This window comes from Pogona vitticeps, chromosome 1, assembly GCF_051106095.1.
Source record: "Pogona vitticeps strain Pit_001003342236 chromosome 1, PviZW2.1, whole genome shotgun sequence".
NCBI lineage: Eukaryota > Metazoa > Chordata > Lepidosauria > Squamata > Agamidae > Pogona > Pogona vitticeps.
The window spans coordinates 217,274,756-217,296,927 of NC_135783.1; the positions used below are offsets into that span (position 1 = coordinate 217,274,756).

At 39.9% G+C, this 22,172-nt stretch overlaps 2 long non-coding RNA genes across 2 annotated transcripts; both read left to right on the forward strand.

Moving 5' to 3' along the window:
• The first annotated feature begins 178 nt into the window (after positions 1–178).
• Positions 179–21,093, forward strand: LOC110074953 (uncharacterized). Its single transcript, XR_013537015.1, has 2 exons — positions 179–586; positions 8,353–21,093. It is a non-coding gene; the product is annotated as an uncharacterized LOC110074953 (long non-coding RNA).
• On the forward strand, positions 911–8,075 carry LOC144583304 (uncharacterized). Its single transcript, XR_013537017.1, has 2 exons — positions 911–6,817; positions 7,535–8,075. It is a non-coding gene; the product is annotated as an uncharacterized LOC144583304 (long non-coding RNA).
• Positions 21,094–22,172: the final 1,079 nt, after the last annotated feature.

The following is a 22,172-nucleotide window of genomic DNA, read 5'->3' on the forward strand; positions in this document are numbered from 1 at the left end:
AACTCCCCGCATGCGCGTGCGCGCTTGGCTTTTCCCTTCCGTTCCACCACCAACTCTTGACAGCTGCTACTTCGTGGGCGTGTGTGTGCGTGTGCGTGCGTGCGTGCCGCAGGGAGAAAGCGAGCTCGAGAGCGCGCGTTCGAGCCGTGCCTCAATTTGATGGGCAGCTCGGTCTAACCATTCGGAATCAGAGGAGGAGGCGGGGCCGAGGGAGGGGGCGGGGAAGGAGAAGGATCCACCCAGAGGGATTAGACGGCGCTGCTCCCGCCTCTCCTCTGTAAAGGCCATCTTCCCCCCCCTTGCTGGGCGGGGTTGGGACGTCATCGTGTCCCAAGTTTTGGCACTTTTGCAGGCGAGGAGGAGCAGCGAAGCCTCGACGGGGATTGAGACTCGGGTTTGCTCGGCCCGGTCCCCAGTGTGGCTCTTGCGCCCCCCTCCCCATGCAAAGGCCATTGAATTCACTGGCGTTTACCCTTTGGTTAGCTATCCCTAGGGATGCAATCCTTTGGCACGCACTTAATTGCAGTTAGTGCGCAGAGCAGGCGACCCTTCCTTTGGCATCATTAAGCGGCGCAACCCTATTCAAGTTGGTAGGATTGCCTTCCCAGTAAACGTTGCTGGGATGGTTTGATGGGGGTCGAAAACAAGAACCGTCATTTTAAGGCTTCAGCTAAGATCCTCTGCCCACTTTACTTGGAAGTCCGCTTGATTTCATACGGCTTAACAGATACGTGTATAGGGCTATACTGTATTGCTCTCTTATTTCCTCATGTCATATAAGTGCCTTTCCCAACATCCCAGTTGTCGCTTCTTAAATAAGTAAATTAAATTAGTAAATGATGGACAATGGAGGCGTTCACTCCCGCATCAAATGACTAAATCATTTAAGAGGGATAAATGGTGAGCATACCGTCATATTTTAATTTTTTAAATCAGAGTTTTAAAAGAAAGGGCTTTTTTTGTTGTTTGTGTCAGAGGAGCTCTTGCCCCCCCTTCATAATTTTTGATGTGTGAAGCAAATACTAGTTGAAGTTTTATCATACAGTTCTGACTCTGTACAAAAATTAAAACCTGTCCACCCATAGACTTTGTACATAGTCAGATAGGTGGAATGTTGGCCCATAAGATTTTTGTCATATATGGCTTGTTTTGTTTTAAAATCATGGGCATATTTCCTTCATTCTTCTAACTACAAAATGCTTGCAAAAGGAGAATCTCTGACTCAATTCCGAGACTTTCCTGCTCAACATTAAATTTTTGAAGCTTTAAATGTTAATCTTTTTTATTCATATTAGAGCTCTGCACAACTTAAAATTATGGATGTACAGTACATGAAATATACTGTGTTTCCCCGAAAATAAGAGAGGGTCTTATATTAATTTTTGTTCCAAAAAAACACATTAGGGTTCATTTTCAGGAAATTTTTTTATGCAAAACAATCGACATTTATTCAAATACAGTCATGTCATCATCTTCTGGTTGCTGCATAATGATGGAGGGCAGGGTTTCATTTAAATAGGGCGTATATTACGAGCATCCTGAAAAATCATACTAGGGCTTATTTTCAGGTTAGGTCTTATTTTTGGGAAAACACGGTAGGTAAAGTCAAAACGAATTAAAATTGTAAAATAATTAAACTATTTTTGACCAGAAGTAGATTGCTTCAATAGTGTTATCTCAGTCACTTGGTAGATTTTGTTTTGTAGATGTTTGGTAGATGTTGTTGTTGTTTAGTCGTTAAGTCGTGTCCGACTTTGTGACCCCTTGGACCAGAGCACTCCGTCCTGGAGTTTGGTCAAATTCATATTGGTAGTATTCGCGAAGGCTTTCACGGCCGGGATCTAATGGTTGTTGTGGGTTTTTCGGGCTCTTTGGCCGTGTTCTGAAGGTTGTTCTTCCTAACGTTTCGCCAGTCTGTGTGGCCGGCATCTTCAGAGGACAGCACTCTGTGCTCTGGTGTAGTTTGCTTGGGAGTGGAGTATTTATGGCTGTGATATTGGTAGCTTCAGTGACACTGTCCAACCATCTCGTCCCCTTCTCCTCTTGTCTTCAGACTTTCCCAACATCAGAGTCTTTTCCAGGGAGTCTTCTCTTCTCATGAGCTGACCAAAGTATTGGAGTCTCAGCTTCAGGATCTGTCCTTCCAGTGAGCACTCAGGGTTGATTTCCTTTAGAATGGCTAGGTTTGTTCTCCTTGCAGTCCAGGGAACTCTCAAGAGCCTCCTCCAGCACCACAATTCAAAAGCATCAATTCTTCGGCGGTCAGCCTTCTTTATGGTCCAGCTCTCACTTCCATACATCACTACAGGAAAAACCATAGCTTTGACTATGCAGACCTTTGTTGGTAAGGTGATGTCTCTACTTTTTAAGATGCTGTCTAGGTTTGTCTTCAGTTTCCTTCCAAGAAGCAGGAATCTTTAAATTTCATGGCTGCTGTCACCATCTGCAGTGATCATGGAGCCCAAGAAAATAAAATTTATCACTGCCTCCATATCTTCCCCTTCTATTTGCCAGGAGATGATGGGACCAGTGGCCATAATCTTAGTTTTTTTCATGTTGAGCTTCAGACCATTTTTTGCACTCTCCTCTTTCACCCTCATTAAGAGGTTCTTTAATTCCTCCTCACTTTCTGCCATCAGAGTGGTATCATCTGCATATCTGAGGTTGCTGATATTTCTTCCGGCAATCTTAATTCCAGCTTGGGATGCATCCAGTCTAGCCTTTTGCATGATATATAAATCACGCATGATGTATATGTGGTGGAGCATAAATTGAATGCACATAAATGCTGCATTGATTGAATTTCTACAGTCACTGAAAATATGTCCTGTATCCAAGTAGCCCCAGTTTACCTGATTATTCTTTGATCTCCCTATTCACTTTGAAGTCTCTTTAAGTGATGTCCAAGTGGTTTATCCAGAATCTTGTCCTGGTGGGATGCTTCCAGAAGTGTTGCAGGAACATTGATACCAATGACTCGAATGCCCTTCTGTTTCAGAACATGACGGAGGTACTACCCCCCCAAATAAATGTGTCAACAGTGGTCAATAGCAAGCTCCTTGGCAGGGTGGTGGAGGATGTTTTATCACTAAAGGAAATCGTGACCCTCTGAATAATTGTGGGTAGTGCTCGTAACTAGTTGTAACTGTGATATACAGAACAACATTACTTGTGAACCAGGTACAGAGGTGCCTCGCTTAGCGACGTTAATCTGTTCCAGGAAAAACGTTGCTAAGCAGATTTCATCGCTAAACGGAATAAAAAAGCCCATAGAAATGCATTAAAACGTGTTTAATGCGTTCCTATGGGCTTCAAAACTGACCTTATGCGAAGATCCTCCATAGGGGCAGCCATTTTCGGTGCCTCTAAAGCGAGGCAAAACAGCGGGCGGCCATTTTGGAACCGCCAATCAGCTGGCTGAAAATGGGGGCTTTGCAACGATCGCTTCCCTGCGAGCATCGCAAAGCGATTTTCCCCATAGGGGCCATCGCTAAGCGATCGCTCTGGCGATGGCCAAAACCCCATCACTAAGCGATTTCATCGCTCAACGGAGTGATCTCTAAGCGAGGCACCACTGTACATTTAGGCACTTCAAGTAGGTTTTCGTCAGGGAGCAAACTGTAATCTATGTGCACATTACCTGTAATCCTGTACAGACATTTATCTTAGCAGTAGATCTCATTAAACACAGCAGAATGTCCTTGGCGAGATGTGTTATACACGTGTGCTGTGACATTCTCTCTGAACTGATAGAGAAATAATATTGGATGTTTCCCCCTTCTAAAATGTACCTGATCATCTCAGTAATTGATAAAGTTTTCTCTACAGAACAAGGAGCAGGGGTGAGGGAAAACAAGAAGAGTGGAAAGAGCTTCTAAGAAAACCCTATTCTGCCAGATCTCTATAACAATGGACAGATTACTGTACTATATGGGACTGCTTTCGAGAAACATTGAGAATGAGAAATTTCAGCTGTCCCGAAGTGTTGATGGGCCCAGTTACACTGACCACATAACTTCTTAGTTTCACCAGGCCCACTGGCTATTTCTGGGAACAATTTCAATGTCTTGGTTTGGACCTATAAAGCCCTACACAACAAATGTCCAGGCAGCCGAGAGGACCATATTGTCCCACATGGGTCTGCCTGGGGTACAACGTGTTGGATGGGGGACTTTCTCTCAATGTTGCCACTGTTACAAGTTCATTTCCTGGAGAGGCCAGAGAGGGCCTTCTTGGACACTGCTGTAAGGCTACTCAAAACCCCTTCCAAGGGAGGTCTGACTGTCCTCTTTCTGCTGCCAGGGAAACACCTTTTTATTAGGAAGGCTTTCAGCAAGAGACCAGCTGTTTAAGGGAAGAGCTTTTAGCAGACCTATGCTGTGAGTGTGTTTTACATTTGTTCTAATTCAGCAGCGCTCTAATATTGTAATTAGTTCAACTGCATTTTTAATTATCATGATACGGTTTTGCATGTTTTCATTTGTACTTATTTTTAATCTGCATTTGTTTTAATCTTCCTGTGAACTGCCTTGGGTCCCAGTTTGGAAGAAAGATGTGATATGGTGAACAATTAAATAAGTATCAACACCATACAGATCAAAAGAGGGACTTGCCTTTAAGGATGTTGTTCTCATATCAGGCTCCACAGCACAGGGAGGGCCCAAATGACCAAAAAAGTCTCTCTGCCAACGTCCTCACTCAATATGTGATGGGTGGGGACGAGTTGTGCAATATGGGGGGCAGAACTAAATGCAGCTCTTTTGCATAATTCTTCCATCTTATCTTACCTTGAATGATTAGATCGATCTGCTTTGAGGGCAGGGCTTTAAAATACATGGCTCTCAACTATAGATCAAATTGACAGATTCATACCTTCCTGTGTTTCTGATAGGGATATAAACAGTACTTTAAATTCTTTGTTCTCATTAATTAAGGCTGTCTTAACTTGAAAAGACATTCAATGAGGAATTTTCAAGCCTTATGAGATTCCAGATGAGAGTAAATGGGGGTTGCTGGGTTTTTTCTCTCATTGAACTTTCTATATTTATTTATTTATTTGATTTGTACCCCGCCTATCTGGACCAATGGACCACTCTAGGCAGCTATAACCTGTGCAAACTGCACATTCTTTCCCTTTGAGAAACAAATTCCTTGTACACAAATACAGCAAGCACAGAACATGAGTGGGTTCTTAAAACAAACACAAATACCTCCTCAAGTGCCCCTGCTCCTTCAGAATCTATGGATAAAGCAGCAATCATTGACATTTTGCGCAAGATGCATTAATTGCGTCAAAGCAGTGGTTCTCAACCTTGGGTGACCCAGTTGGTTCTTAGACTGCAAGTTACCAAAGCCTTCACCACCAGCTGTGCTGGCTAGGGTTTCTGGGAGTTGCAATCCAAGAACACCTGGGTTATCCAAGGTTGGGAACCACTTGTTTAGAATGTCAATTTGTGCAGTTCCACTCACTTTGCACAAAACATCATTCTCATTCTTTCTTTTGTTGGGAGTGCCACGAGATACCTCACCTCCTTGCCAGGCATAGAAGACCATTCTGCACTTTTTTTTTGCCCTTGCCTGGGAGAACCAAATAAGTGGACTTCCCTTGGTTCAAGCTTCTTTAGATGATTCCAGCACTGTCCTGCCTGGAAGTGAGAGTGCAAAATAATAGAGCAATTCAAGATTGTTAGTGTAGCCATAACTGGGCAACAGTATCTGCACTCGCAGATGAAAGGTAACAGCAATGACAGGACAAAGATTCAAGAGCCATGGCCATCACAGTTGGGGAATTCTTGGAATGAAAATCTAAATGAGATTACCATTTCCACAATCTTGGATAGGAGCTCATAATATATTGCTGCTCATAATATTCCACCAAGCCTGCAAGCTCACAGGACATTTTCTTGGATTTGTTTTGTTGTTTGGATTTCTTTTTCTTTTTCTTTGCAAATTCCTCTACTTTTGCCTACCAAGGGAATCAGTGGATGTGTGGAAATCTCCTGAGGTTGCTATTGACTAGCAAGTGATGCGTTGACTTGGTGCATTGACTTTCTTTCTATAAAGAAGAAATGCAGAGATGGCAGTATTGCCCTCACTGTATCAGAACCTGAAGAGTTCTCAGCTATTGATCATTTACCACTGATGTTCAGATGTAAGACTGCAAAACTCTCAAAAGTATTAGTAAAATATTATTTTGCAAGGGGTTTGGAGAAAGAGGGAGGTTTGTTGTCTTTTATCGAAACTGGTTTTTAAAAGCACGTTTTAGGTGTTTTAAATGCCTTTCAGTGGCAAACTTCATTGGTCTGAAATGTGAGTCCAAGGGCAGATTAAAAAATAGGAAATAGATGCCAAAAGTGAGATCTACAACACAGTGTTGAATCATAGAATATTTGAATTCTGGATTTCAGATAAACATTAAATCCCTTTCCATTCATTACTGTTCATTTTCTACTACATAGTCAGCATCCTCTCTCTCTATATATATTTGATTTATACCCCGCCTCTCTGGACTACAGCATCTTATTTATTTATTTATTTATTTATTTATTTATTTATTTATTTATTTATTTGATTTATACCCCGCCTATCTGGACTACTAGGCGGCTTACAATATAGGATAAAACAATAAAATCAAGAATGTGCATAGTCGTTCAATAACAATTGTAATAAAGTAGAAGAAGAAAAATAAAGGAAAATGGAAAGAAATCAGGTATTGACTGGAGGGAAGGCCTGGATGTATAACCATGTTTTTAATTGGGTTTTAAAGATATATCTACTGAGAAACCCAATCCCGTAGTTTAGAAGAGGACGTAGGGATGTCATTTTAGGTTTTTTGGCATTTATACAAACTGTGTAGTTCTTTGAGCAAGTTCATACCTTCTCCTTCTGTCTTAGGCATCCATTTTACTATCTGAGGAAGGAATATATACCGGTAGTTCCTAAGTATTTGTAGAATTCTGATAACCTTTTCAGCATGAAGAACAGAATAATGACATGTATTGTGAAAAATTTCAGGAATAAATGAAAGTTAGAAAAGCAGGGATGGTGGTAGTTAAATGTATTCCTGCACACCTTAGTCTGTAGATCAGAAATGTTGACCAAAATCATGTTGTGTCAATATGCAATTGCTATGCAAAGAGTTTAAAGCAACAGGCATGTGATGCTTAAGACTATAGTGCAGCATTGTACTGCATTTCATTTGACTCAGATTTGACTAGAAGAACTAAAATAATTATACGTGGCTTATAATTGTGCACCTTGTGTCTTATCACACATGGAAGACTAACACATTTTATTTTGCAATGTGGCATTTGCCACCTTCAGCTGCTTATATAGACATCAGCATCTGTTAATGCATGTGGTTTTCTGAAAAGCTCAGAGTTAACAATCACTAGCATATTCGGTTAGGAGTTAAAGCAAAAATGACAATTAAATAGTATTGCTGCTACTAACAACACCAGGGATAGCAATAATAGATTCAACACCATCATAACAGTGGTTATAACTCTTTACTATGGTTTGATGTGGCAGGCAGAGTTGCAATTTGACACCTATGGAATAACCAGGAGACACATTAAAGTGTGGCAATAATGTGAAAATAACTTGCTGAGTGAAAAATCAGTGCAGCTGATAAGAATCTGTATACTTTTTAAAATAATGGTTTTAAAAGCTGCCTGCACTTCTTAAATGCAGTGTTTAACTGGTGCTGCTTAAGTAGATGGCTCATGGAACTTCTGTTTACTGTTGCCCTACACCTCAAGCTACTATGCTTACCTCTCAGGATGGGGATTGCTCAGTTATGCATTTAAAACAGCTTTGCTGTATACTTTTCCCTTTCTTTCTTTCTTTCTTTCTTTCTTTCTTTCTTTCTTTCTTTCTTTCTTTCTTTCTTTCTTTCTTTCTTTCTTTCATCTAAGAAAGACAGCTCTACCGAACTTTATGGTCACACCACATTAGAATTAATCAGCTGGCGATCACATGCCAAAATTGTTAAAACCATCATTGGGTTGAGCCAGACCAATGAAAATTTTGGTCCCCTCTTCTTCTCTCTTTCTGCCATTCTCTTTACTCTCCCAGATTCCTCCTCCTCTGCCCCAATAGGTGACTCCCTTCTTATCTTTTCACTCATTTCCTTTCTTCCTTCTCTTTCTTATTTTACAGTCTGCTGGGAAAGAGAGAGGTTCTCCTAGAACTCCAAAGGGATTGCTTGTTGGATGCTTTTGGAAAGGACTGCATGAGATAAGATTTAGGGATGCAAGTTGCCCACTCGATTGCAGTGTATAATCTTAGAAGAGCAAACTTGCTGGTAGCTTGTTGACTTTTATTTCAGCAGTTTGTTACATCTGATTCCAGAACGTGCCAAGAGGAGTTGGTGAAATGTCCTTCTTCACTGGAACTATTTACAGCCATCCATTTAAAAACAACAACAACACACAATGATATTATGCTATAACATCACACATTCTGATCCAAGATGGTTCTCCAATCAATAGAACACAAATCAGATTATGATGATTACTTCTGTGCCAAACAGTGTGAAACAGATGATGAAGAGATTCTACAACCCAGAAAAATTTTGAGGTTTTTGAAAACATGCATCCGCCGCTCCCTAACAACATTTTGCTTTATGCATGGTTATGCAGTTCTAGAAACAGTGAGGTATTTAGAAACATCTCAGATGCTGTCATTTCTGCTGGTGAACTTAAAATAAATTATAGATATTAATTAAGTGTTACAACACCCTGTTTAACCTGTAGATTTTATATTCTTCTGTGCCAACACTGAAACTGAACTTGTTCTGCCGGTTTACAGTACAGTTCCATCAAGTTCAGCAGCTACTGAACAATCATTACCTTGATGTTTGAGGTGAAAATTAGAGGCATGAATGTATCAGAGTTACCATCAATCCCATCACATCATTGAATGTTTTCATTTTCAGCTGTTCATTTCTGCCTCTCTTTAGTGTATGTAAATTGAGGGGGAAAGAGAATATTATAGTATTATTCTGAAAAAATTAGTCTTGAGTTGGTCCCAAAAATAGAGTCACCTGACTCTTCTTAGTTCCTCACAAATGAGAAAGGGAGCATATTTCCCCCGAATTAATCTCTTGATTAACCTATAATGGCATGGGGCCCCACTAGTATGTTAGCTCACGTTGACAAGAGTATTAGAAATACTTGGTGTTGCAGAAACAATATGTTCATAAGGGGTTTTTTTTGGTGTTAAAACATATCTCAAGATCTATTCAAGCAGGGATATGATATGTTAAACAATAAGCAAGTCCTCTGTGATTTTTAGTATTAAAATGATTAAATGCCATGAAACATTAATTTTGTGATGATATTCAACACACAAAAGCAGTTTATACAGTGGACAAAATGAAAAGGCAATAGTGATATTTAGGATTACTATGGGTATAGCTGGAGCTTGGTTGTTTTTCTTACTCATAAGAAGCAGTGCATTAAACTAACCTAGGCAGTAAATATCTAAAGTTATGTGATCAGCTCTAGACTGAGTGTCGTCCTATATTTACCTAGGGTAACTCAATGCTATTGCTTGAGTGTCTTCTGAGTGAATGAAAAGGGACATGCTCCTGAGTAAACATACCAAGTATTACACTGCACATCAGTTGAACTTGGTTTCTGTTGAAATTGATGGGATACATTAGTCCTCATGACTCAAGTCACATTAATTTCACTGGGAACTAAATTTAATTAACAGAATCTAGCTACAAAACCACTTGATTGAAATGACACATTTTAAAAACTGAATATGCAATGCTCAATGGCTGAAATCCTATTCTGCAGTTACACAGTTGCTGTAACTTTTAAACGTGAATTGCTGTTAATTAAGAAATCTCCATAGACGCTATCGGTTGCATTCTGAACTGGGTGACCTGGTGTGTAACAGATAATTCCTATGGAGATTTCTTAATTTACAACAATTTGCATCTACAAGTTATGCTGTCTGCATAAGTGCACAACTGGATTTCAGCCAGTGTTTCATAATTAGTCATGTTTCCAGAGATTTAGGCTACAGCTGCAATCCTATACTTCATTACCTAGGAATAACTTCCATCAAACTAATTAGGACTTCAAAGTTGAAATGTTCTGGGTTGCATTCTGAGAGTTAATATGAAGTTGTGGAAGTTGCATACAACGGAGTACTTGTCATCTATAGGATAATAATTCAAGTCAAAATCTAATAGTATACAGTACTTCTGCTGGATCCTACTGCTTGCTCCAGAATTGGTGATACAGTACACCTTCGTGAATCCCTGTCCCTTGTGCACCTTATGCCTCTATCCTGGAACCTAAAAAATTTCTGGAGCAGGTCTTTTGGCACCAACAGAGCATGAGCAGGAGAGGGAGGGGGAAGCTCTGCTTTTGCTGGATATTCGGCCATAATATTGGCCTCTATCCTGTATCCACTGTGTGTTACAAGGGCAATATGTTTTCTATCCTACCCAGTTTTGTTTGGTTTCTTTTGTTTTCTTATGATTGCTGTGATTATATTTCATTTTCCAGACCTTGTTTGTCATAAACTTTTGGAAACAGAAAGCATACATTGCACACCCAAATAATTAGAGCAGAGTTAGTGTGTGCCCATTTCATATTTCTCTCCCTATTTCAACAGAGTTACAGCATATCCATATCAGGAAAGCTGGAGTGGTCTGGTTTAAGCTCAAAAGGTTCTTATCTTTAGTATGATCTAGTTTATCACTGACTCGAGCAGTTCTTCCATTCACAGTGATTGACATTTTTCTCCTGTGAAACGGGTCCAGACAGCTCTTTGGAGTGCCCCCACGTATCACCGTTTCAATTTATGACATTCCCCTTCCTGCCTCCTTCCCAGCCTTTTTCCATTGCTGTCATTCAGGAAGCTGCAGTGTCTTTCCTTTAAAAAAATAATAATAAAGTAGGAGACAGAGAAATAGCAATTCATCTACCTAGCGTATTACACATATTGTAGTACCGCCAATGTATCTCATTTATCTAAAATGGCATTTTATCAATAGGGAAATATATTTTAAAAAATTTTAAATGGTAGAGTAGATGAAAGCATCCATCATCCCTTTCAATGCCACAGCACACCAAGTGTGTCACAGGGCTGTCACCTTAGATAACACAGCCCAAAGGTCTATTTTGGTGCAGACTGACTATCCACATGGACTACCAAATGGGCTAATTAGGATCATTCTGGATCATGCACACACATATACGTATGCATGTGCACGCACATACACACACACACACACACACACACACACACACACACAGAGAGAGAGAGAGAGAGAGAGAGAGAGAGAGAGAGAGAAGTGATTGATTGTTCCAGGAATGTGTTTTTAGGGTCCACATGTCACACAGGCTTCCTTCCCCTCTCACTCTTCTCTGCCATTATAGAATCATAGAATAATTGAGTTGGAAGGGTCTATAAGGCAATTGAGTCCAGTCCCCTGCTCAGTGCTGCAGGAATCCAAATTAAAGCAGATCTGACAGATGATTGTTCAATTTTCTCTTGAATGTCTCCAGTGTTGGAGAGCTCGCCAGCTGCCGAGCTAATCGGTTTCATTGTCATACTGCTCTAACATGTAGGAAGTTTTCCTGATATGCCGCTGAAATCTCTCTTCCTGTAACTTGAGCCCATTATTATGTGTCTTGCACTCTGTGATAATCAAGAACAGATCCTGCCCCTCCTCTGTTTGAGAACCTTTCAAGTATTTGAAAGGTGCTATCATATCTCCCCTCAGTCTTCTTTTTTTAAGGCTAAACATGTCCAGTTTGTTCAGTTTTTCCCCCCCAGAGCAAGGTTTTCAGTCTCCTAATCATCCTTGTTGCCCTCCTCTGAACTTGTTCCAGTTTGCCTGGATTCTTTTTAAAATGTGGTGTCCAGAACTGGACACAATATTCAAGAAGAACCTAACCAATGCCAAATAGAGAGGAAGTAGTACTTCATGGAATTTGGAGACTATTGTATACATCTGTTAATGCACTGTAAAATAGCATTAGCCTGTTTTGCAGAAACGTCACACTGTTGGCTTATATTCAGGTTGATATCTACAACAGTTCCAAGATACTTCTCACTTGTAATATTACTGAACCAAGTAATCTTATAACTGTGCATTTGCCGCCACCCTCTTGCTGCAGAACTTTGCACTTAGCTTTTTGGACTCAAGATATTTTTGAATATTGTTTTTGTCTTCCAAGGTATTAGCTATTCCACCAAATTTTGTGTCAACTGAAAATTTGATTAGCATTCCCTGCATCCCCTCGTCCAAGTCATTAATAAATATGTTGAAGAGCATTTGGCCCAGAACTGAGTTTTGTGCTGCTCCACTTGTTACCGCCTCCCAGTTTGAGGAGCACTCTTTGAGTACAATTCTGTTACCAACTGTATATTCATCCACCTGACAGTTGTTCTATCCACCCCATGCCTAGTTAGCTAGCTAATCAGAATCCCATGAGGCACTTTGTCAAAGGATTTGCTGAAGCTGATTCTTATCACCCCCTTACCTGCTTCTTTCATTGGCATTGAGATTCTTTCTTCTTCATTAATGTTCGACAAGTGAAGAAAACACACTGTTTTAACAAGACATGCCAAGCATTTGAATCAGTGCTGCCTCTGTTTAGCACTATACGACTAAACTAGGAGGAAAATGTATTTACGAAGTACTGTACAGTTTACTAATGGCATTGTGATTCCAATCCTTACCAATGTGAGTAGAAGCAAGGCAAAGAAGTTGCATTCACCCCTGCATGATACCCCACTCTGTTTATCATTGGTGATGTCACCTGGAGATGCTGAACAACTGCTCCAAGGGGCCGAGACAGGTGATTACACAAACCAAAAGCAAGACAAAGTAATGCAAATGGGAACACTATGAAAAATAGCAAAACGGGTGAGCAAATATGCCATGTACTCATGTAAAAAAAATCATTGATCCATGATTAGTGCTCATTGTGTAGTTGACAGAATAAATATTAAAAGAATCAGTGAGGAACACAGCGCAAAAGGCAGGACAAATGTCCATCCAGTCACTCTTGAAAATGTATTTCATTTGCTTTTAAGACCTCAGATTTTTACTATACGTTTTGTATTTGTGGTGCAAAATAAACTCATCTCCCAGCCACCTTGTTATTAACTCAACACTGGCAACAGAGCATGAGGAAGCATCGCAGGCCAACACTTGAAGAACTGCTGGTTAGCTCAGTGATTTAGACATCTGGAGCCAGAGACTGGAAGTTCAATTCCCCACTGTGCCTCCATGACAGGGTCTGGACTCAATGATCCATAGGGTCCCTTCCAGTTCTATGATTATCATTTAAACTGTGTGATATTCCTCCACCACCATTTAGTGAGGCCAGACCTGCAAAACTATAAAAATAACAAAAAATATAGAGTTACACTAAAAATGGAATCATTATACCTGATTGGCCAAAATTGTGCTAGGATTTTACTTTGGCCAGAGGAGTCACGGCTAATTGTAATGAATTGATGAGGTTGCTGATGTGAGCCAGGCTCAATGCAGGAGCACAATTAGCAGCAGGTCTGGCACCTCCTCAGTTGCCATTACATATGTGATTTCTCTTGCACATGTATAAAATCTCAGGTGCATTTTTACCGTTAAGTTATAATTCTAATCTAAAATTGGAAATGTTTCCTTTTTGTGCTATCACTTCTAGAATATCCCAACTGGATATCCTGTAGCATAGTTCCGCCTTTTGACTTATTTAAAAGACACCCACCTGCAGCTTCTTGATCACTTACACAATGGCTAAAATTCCGTTGTGCAAGTTTATGCCATGCAGAGCTGATAACATCATCAGCCAAAGCTATTTTTGTTAATTAAAATGCTCTGACAACCCCCTCCAAAAGGTTCTGAGTAACCCTTGAAATCCCTTTTGTCCTAGGGTAGTCTTTGGGAGGGCCAGGGGATGGAAGAGGAGGTCTTTAATGTTGAGAAATCGTTGCCACTGGTCCTGCTGCTGGATCCTGTGGCAGCGATTTCTGGACATTAAATACCTCCAACCTGTTCTACACCCCCCCCAGAAGCTTCATCAGGACAAAAGGGACCCCAAGGTTTCCTTTTTAGGAGGCGTGCATTAGAAACCTTTATTTGCAGAAAACAGTCCGGTGACATTATCAGCCTTGTGTGGCATAAGGTAACACAACAGGATTTCAGCTAATATTAATTTTCCCTCTGAGAGCTAACGAATTATTTTCTTGAATCAAGATATAGATCCACTTTTTTCATTCCCAAATGCAGAAGTTTTACTTACCCAGTGCTTTACAAATTCCAGTATCTTAAGAGAACTGGAAAAGCCTTCGAGAACACATAGAACTGGAAAACTTAGCCATTTAAAATAACTATTTGTCTTATTTGACAATCAGAAAGAAGGTGCTAGAATGTCTAGTGTTTTGGTATCACAGTGGTTTAACAAATATTAAGGAAGTTTATGTTGCTCTCAGGAGACAGATTTCCATAGTCTGAAGAGTTCATTCCTTCCAAGCAGTTGCTCACTGCAATTTAAGTTAAACAAATAGGGTGATTCTCCTAAAAATGTGAGTAGTACCCATCAGAGCCAGTGGTTCCATCCCTTCTTTAGCTAAGATGTACACGAGCTTAGAAAATTACTTTTAAAAGTAATTAGCTCTCATTGCTTTTTACAGTGTTGGAAAGTATTCCATGGACTTGACTTACTTATTTTATTTATTTATTTAAAATATTTTTACCCTGTCTCTGTTATAGAAAAGGACCTGGTTTACATCATTAAAATTCATTATTTAACAGAAAGTACTAAAAGAAAACAAAAACAAAAGCAACACCAAAAGCACATTCAAAGCAGTAAGGTACAACAATCCATTTCAAAATCCTATTCAGGCCGCTGGTTACTGAGGGAAAGCTTGCCTGAAGAGAAAGGTCTTTGCTTGCTTGCGGAAGAACAGCAAAGATGGGGCCAACTGGGCCTCCTGTGGGAGGGAATTCTAAAGTCTGGGAGCAGCCACAGACAAGGCCCTCTCCTATGTACCTGCCAAATGCACCTGTGGAGGTGGTGGGCTTGAGAAAAAGGCCTCCTCTCTGGATGATCTTAACACTCAAGCTTTACTCATTATAGCATGAAAAAAGTAACTTGTTTCATTGGTTGCTTTGTTGCTTGTTACTTTTCCATTGCTTTCTATTACATTCTTTTTAACCTTAGGACTGATGAAATAATACACACATGCATAAAATTCCTGCCCAAATGGCACAAAATGCTCAATAGAAATAATTTTTGTAAGTAAATAGGGGAAAAATGGCTTCTAATGCCAATAAAATAGATTGGCTACTACTTGTTCCATTGCCTTCAAAATGTTATAACCTTGTTATCTTCTCAAAGTAACCAGTTACTGGTAATTTCATTACTTCTGACTTGTTCTTTCCAAACTCTGACTTGTTCTTTTCCATTTCCTCATATCTTATTTCCCATAAATAAAATGTGTCAGTCCATTATGCAGTGTTGGGAAAAACAACAGCCATTTTTTATGTGCAGGTGTTCCAAAAATGCTTGCTCACTTGACATATATTAAGTTTGTATGGAAAAAAAGACTGTACGTCTTTGAGGTAATTTCTATTATTTTCTTTTTTAAAAAATTGTTAGCACTTCCTCTAAAACTGCAACATCAGTGTGGTAAATGCCGGGTATGAGAGGATGGGACTAGTGGGTAGAACCAGTGAGCGAACTGTGCAGCTTGGCCCATTGTGCCATTTGGAGCATCACATACATAAAATTGGAAAGCGGAGCACAGCATCATGACTCATGAGCCTTCCTTCTGTGCAGGATCTGTAGCTCTGGCAGAAAGCCTGAAAAAGACCTCCCTGCTCACAGCCCTTGTCTGCTGTACCTCTGTGGCATCACAAGACCTGCCCCTGTGAGATTACAAGAGTCCAGCTTATGGTCTCAGGTTTTGGCCCTGAAATCTCAGAGAATGCTGCTGACCTTATAACATTGAACCATGCTGGTTTATTTGATCAGGGCCCTTCATGAATCTTACGGTACATCTTCACTGACATACTGTAAATGCTGCCACTCACTTTGTCTGGTGTGTATGTGTTTTGCATTTTTATTCTGCAAAATTAACATTTCAGTATAGAAAAGTAAAAGAAAAATACCACTTTCCAAAATAAAATGAAATCAAATTTAATTACAATTAAACACCACTTAAAAAGTACTGAAAGATTCAGTCAATGAACTTAGCATACTTAGTGAAGCACTTTATAAATGTCTTCCTTCTCTGGAGCCCATGGCATGGTCCCCATTTGAGAAATTTGAGATTTAATCTGTCAAGAGTAGTTCTGTAAAGCTGCATTATTTATAGACTGATTTATTTATTTGCCATAGGAATTTTGTTTGATAATCATATAGGCAGCATTCTCTGATATCTCGGGGGGGGGGGGGTGAGAGAGAAGCAATAATATTGTAGAATAAAGTGCCAATTTGGAGTTAAAATTCCTTAAACATGTGGAAGAAATCTCCAGTTCACCAAAGCGTGTGTCTAGATTTAACGTAGTCTCTGCCAGATAAGGCTGGCCCTGCATTTAGGTCAAAATGATGTGGCTACCTCAGAAAGCAGAACTGGAGTCTCATAAAAGGACAACAAATGGGTAGCTGTTTTATTTATTACTATTTTTTTTACTCCTACCAGGGAAGGTGGAAGTGTTTCGGGGATTTTCTACCTCAAGTGTCAAAAGTACATGGCTGGCTTCTGTTGGTATGCGTCTTGACTGTGGAGGTGGGCATTAGCTATTACACCTGAAAGCACCTTATGGCTAAGGTGGCCATATGGCCTCATTTCTAGAGGGCAGTTTTCTATTTTGAGGGTTACCAGAGGACAATCCATTTTTTAAATGGTCATTCAGTCCAAATTTGAAAATATCCCACAAGGACAGGGACTTTCAGATTGCCCACCCACAGTGAGCACTTGGGCTGTAGACTCTGCTGGCACATGAGTCCTATGGTCATTATTCTCCCCACTCTCATGAGGTACACTGTAATCCTGTTTAAACTGATTTAAAAAAATTAAATTTAATTTTCCACCTGTACTTCTAAATTACTAGCATATGCTATTTGATGCAAATCCCCATCCATTATCCTCATTTTTGGGATGAATCTCCTGTTGTCTGGTGATGTGCAAGTTAGCTATCTTAGCTATGGGCTAAAAGACTGAATTTTCTAGGCCAAATGCTAGGCCACTGTTTGTGTGGCCACACCAGCATAGAGGGAATGACATCATCAGAAGTGGCAGACTGGTGCTATTAGACAGTCCCTGTTTCAATTCCTGATTGTGAGTGACTTCATCATGTTATATGTCAGTTGTGCATGTAAAAGAGAAGGGGATCTTTAATTGGTGGCAACCTAGTGCTACGTTGGCAGAGTTCCACAGCTGGTGACTGATTTAGCAATCTAAGGTTGCAGTTTCAAAACACATATTTTGAAAGCTCCATTGAACCCAGTGGGGCTTACTTCTGAGTAAAGATGTCCAGCACAATGCTTCATATAATTCTGAATGAAACCAGAAATGATGCTATAGTTGCAAGCTCCGATCAAAACAAGCAGCCACAGGTCAGCTTCCTCCTTACTTGTGTTCGGTAATGACTTGTACAATGGAATCATAACTCGTTATCAAAACTTTGTGAATATCACTCTTCTGTGTCAGGCTCTTTGGGGTGGGATGCCCAGAAAATGAAAGACTTCTAAAAAGCAATTGTTCCATGAGGCAAACAACCACCATTCAAAAATTTATCCAATGTTCACCTAGAGATTCCTCACAACACATCTTTTATTTTTATTTCTTTGCCCTCTGGAGAGATCACTAATGTCAATTATCAAATAAATACATATTATATACCTTTTCTGGTTTGAATTATGCTTTAGCAATTTTGCCTGATAACACATTAGCTGGTGCTTCTCTTATTTTTTTTTAAACAAAGAAACAAGAAATATGTTTTCAAATAATGACTTTTAAATGACACTCTCCTCCCTTATAGATTCAATCAGCCCTTGCAATCATGTGGAGAAGCCCTTCTAATTGGGCTGTGTCTGCCTGAAGTCCATTCTGCAATCATGTGGAGCACAGCATAGTTGTAGTATCTTCTATGTGGAATACTCATTTCCCTGATTTTATATATACTCTACACCAGCAATTCATATTTTGGAGGAATATGTTAAAGCATATCTGGTTTTGCTAGCCTTTTCACTGTAGTTTAATCTGCTATGTATTGTACTGTTATAAATAATATGAATATTGTATAGTGAGTTTGCATATTGTTTTGCATAGCAAGCTTTAATAATCTTGTCCATTGCTCATGAGTCATTGCCAAGGCACATCAAGGTCACTCCCGTTCTTCTGATGCATCTGGGAACAAATGGTGCTGCCAGAAACAGCTATGAACATACTGCAAGTGTGGGTGATGCTCTGGATAGGAACACCTTGGGATGATATTTTCCTCACCAATGATACCTGTGCATGCAATAGGAGAAAAAGAAAAGCATCTTCTGAAGACTCCCAGAGGAGATAAGGTTCTTCAGGTAGTCTGGATCCAAGCCATATGTATCACCAGCAGCAGTACTTTGAGTTGTGCCCTGAAGCGGACGGGTAGCCAGTGAAGATGTAATAAAGCACTTCTCTTTTCCCTGTCACTGATTCACAGAACCAGCGAGAACACAGTCCTGTTGACTTCCAAGCATAGATTGCCCACCAATGTAACCACAACTGTCCCCTCATCCATGATATCATTATCTAGATCCATTGCAGCCTGAAGCCAGATGGATCTAGACAATTTGTCTTATTCATGAGCCCTTGAAATTGAAAAACCTACAACAGTCTTACTGCTGGTGGAAGCTTCTCTTGATGCTAGGAGGCACTGACCATTCTTACTCACTTGGTTAGTTCCCTCCCTCAGCTGCTCTTCAAGTACCATGAAGAGGAGGCGGGGCTTTGTTGCGGTGCTGCCAGCAACTCCAGAGAGGAGCTCTCTGGAAAAAGCTGGAACCCTCTGGCCCGGGATCCCCCTTTTGAAATGGGGATCAAAGGAGAGTCTAGAAGAAGTCTCTCTGAAGCAGATGGTGAGCAGCAGAAGGAGAAGAAAGGGAGGCAGACCCGGACTTTTTTCTTCTGAAGAAATCACCGTGCACGGACTGGAGCGGGCGCCATTTTTTGGCACTGAGCCGCGAGGAACCCTTTACCAGGGGAGAGGAGAGCAATCAATATAAACTAAAAATATATAACAAGTAAGTAAGCCGAAGCCTCTGATTTACGAAACAGCCTCATTAAGCTGAAATAAGAATGAAAATATTTGGCTGAAAGAATAAATGCAGCGGCGGGTTTATCTTATCAGTCTGACTCAAAAGCGAAACTAAGCTTCTCCAAGTGAACTATTAAAACACCAGGCTGATTCTAAAGCCGAGAGTCTAAGATGGAAAAATAAATCTTATGTTTCTGGAGAAGAATCCCAGACAGCAACACCGTCTGACTGGATTTAAGAGACTTCGGTGGATGCAGTGTGGTTGGGATACGTTACTCTTTGCCTTCTCTGGACTTTGTGAACTATAAATAATAGAATCTGGTGGTTTTCGGGAGAAGGAGCTGACGTGGCCAACTGGACTAAGGAGCATTAAGGGGTTAATGAAGATCACAAGACGAGCTCCAAGGACAATCTACTGGACAGTTTGAGACTCTGTGACTGTTGTTTTGTTTGTGACCGCGTGTGAGTCTAATAATAGAAGCTTGCTGAACTCAGGAGAAGAAGAAATAACTGCATCACGGTTCTAATTGATATTGTATTTGCTGGGCTAAAAGTTGATTTTTGTACTACAATATTTGGACAAAGGGGAGGTTTATGATGAGGGGTTTGAATTGTTGATAAAATTGTGGAAACTGTGGAAGGATTTCTAGGGGGTGATTATTGTGTTATTTATACAAACCCCAAAGCCTGAGATGGACCCCAAAAATTCAAAAGAACAAATGGAGACTTGGTCTGTTCAATCCCAAAGTTCTGGAATAGTGGTGCAAGAAATAGAAAAGGAATGGCAGATTAATATACAAAGGCTAATATTAACAGGGTTCCAGCAAGTGAATGCAGGTCTTAGCAAAATAGAAAATTTGATGAAAGGGATGAAAGAGGGGACAGTAGATGCCAAACAAAACTTAAATGAAGTTGTACAGACTTTAGAATCGTCTGTATTAGACATGACACCAGGTAATATGAATGCAGTAGAGAGTTATCCAGTGACCCATGCAGCTTCCAAAATTAAAAAGCATTATGACAAAAATCTTAAGGAGGCAGAGATACTGAAACCAGATAATTTTATGGTGAAAATATGGGAAGTGAAAAAAATGGATATTCTGTCAGATGGGCTGAAAGACTGTTCAATTCAAAAAGAAACTGAACGATGGGATGTATTGTATAAATGGCAGCAGCTACCAGACAATGTTGGAATAACATAGAATAAAATTAAAATTAAATGATAAGATAAAAGCAGGAGGGTAATCAAACTGTGAAAAAGCAAAAAGTTGATATGTATTAGTAATATGAATTGATTGGATGATGTTATACTTTATGCTCTCCTATCCCCCAAAACCATTTTTCCTTTCCTATCCCCTCTTTCTTTTTGTACCCTCTATCCCTGTTCCTAAATAAAATAAAATAAAATTTTAAAAAATAAAAGTACCATGAAGAGCAGGAATCATAGAATCAAGAAGCTGAAAGGGGCCTTAGAGAAAGATTTTTTAAAAAATTAATTAAAGCAATCTATACCCAGCAAAAGGGAAAGGTTAGAATCAGTGAAGAGCTGACAAAAGAAATAGAAATACAGAAAGGTACAAGACAGGGGTGTCCATTACTATTAATTCTAACTCTAGAAATATTAACTGAGCAAATCAGAGATAAAAAGGAACTAAAAGGACTGAAAGTAAGAGGTCATACTTTTAAGCTCCAAGCTTTTGCAGATGATCTAGTTATTATATTGGAGGATCCAATGGACTCAATTGAAGACCTGATGGAAATGCTGATGAATTTTGGTGACGTGGCAGGAATGAAAATAAACAAAAAGAAAACAAATACTTGTTAAAAATATGAGAGATCAAGAACAACAGAAATTAATAGAAAGGACTAACTTTCAAGGAGAGAAGAGAGTCAGATACTTAAGTATCCAAATCATAAAGAAAACTAGTACATTATTTAAAGACAATTACAGTGGTGCCTCGCTAGACAGTTACCCCGCATGACAGTTTTTTTTCGCTAGACATTGGCTTTTTGCGATCATTATAGCGATTCGCAAAACAGTGATTCCTATGGGGGAATTTCGCTGGACAGTGTTTGGTCGCTGCTTCACAAAATGATTTTCGCTAGACGACAATTTTGACAGCTCCCTCCGCGCTCACAAACAGGTGTTTTCAGGACCTAAGCTTCGCAAGACAGCGATTTAAACAGCTGTTCAGCGGTTCGCAAAGCGGCTTTCCTATGGCTGATCTTCGCTAGATAATGACGATTCTTCCCCATTGAAACGCATTAAACAGGTTTCAATGCATTCCAATGGGGAAATGCTTTTCGCTAGACAATGATTTCGCTAAACAGCGATTTCAGTGGAATGGAAGTTATATGTATAGTCACTGCAGCCAGAATTCTTTATGTTAAGAACTTGAAGAAATCGGAGATGCCAAAACAAGAGGAACTTATTGAGAAAATATGGGAAGCGGCAGAAATGGATATTGTATCAGAAGTGTTTGAAAGACTGTCCAATACAAAAGACAACTGAACAATGGGATTTATTATACAAATGGCTTGAGTCACCAGATAGTGCTTGAATAGCATAGAATTAAACTAAGATGTAACTGTAAATTGAAACCTGGAGGGCAATCAAATTGTAGAAAGATGAAAAGTTAACTTGATATCGCAACATGAACAAACAGATTGGATGACAGTACCTTTTGTGTTCTCCTTACCCCCTCTTTCTCCCCCCCATATCCCCCTCTACCTTTTGTACTCCTTATCTTATCCCTAGTTTTTAAAAATAAAAAATACATTAAAAAAAAAGAAGAAGCTGGAAGGGGCCTATAAGGCCATTGAGTCCAACTTCTTGCTCAAAGCAGGAATACAAACCAAAGGATATCTTCCAGGTGGCTGTCTAAATTTC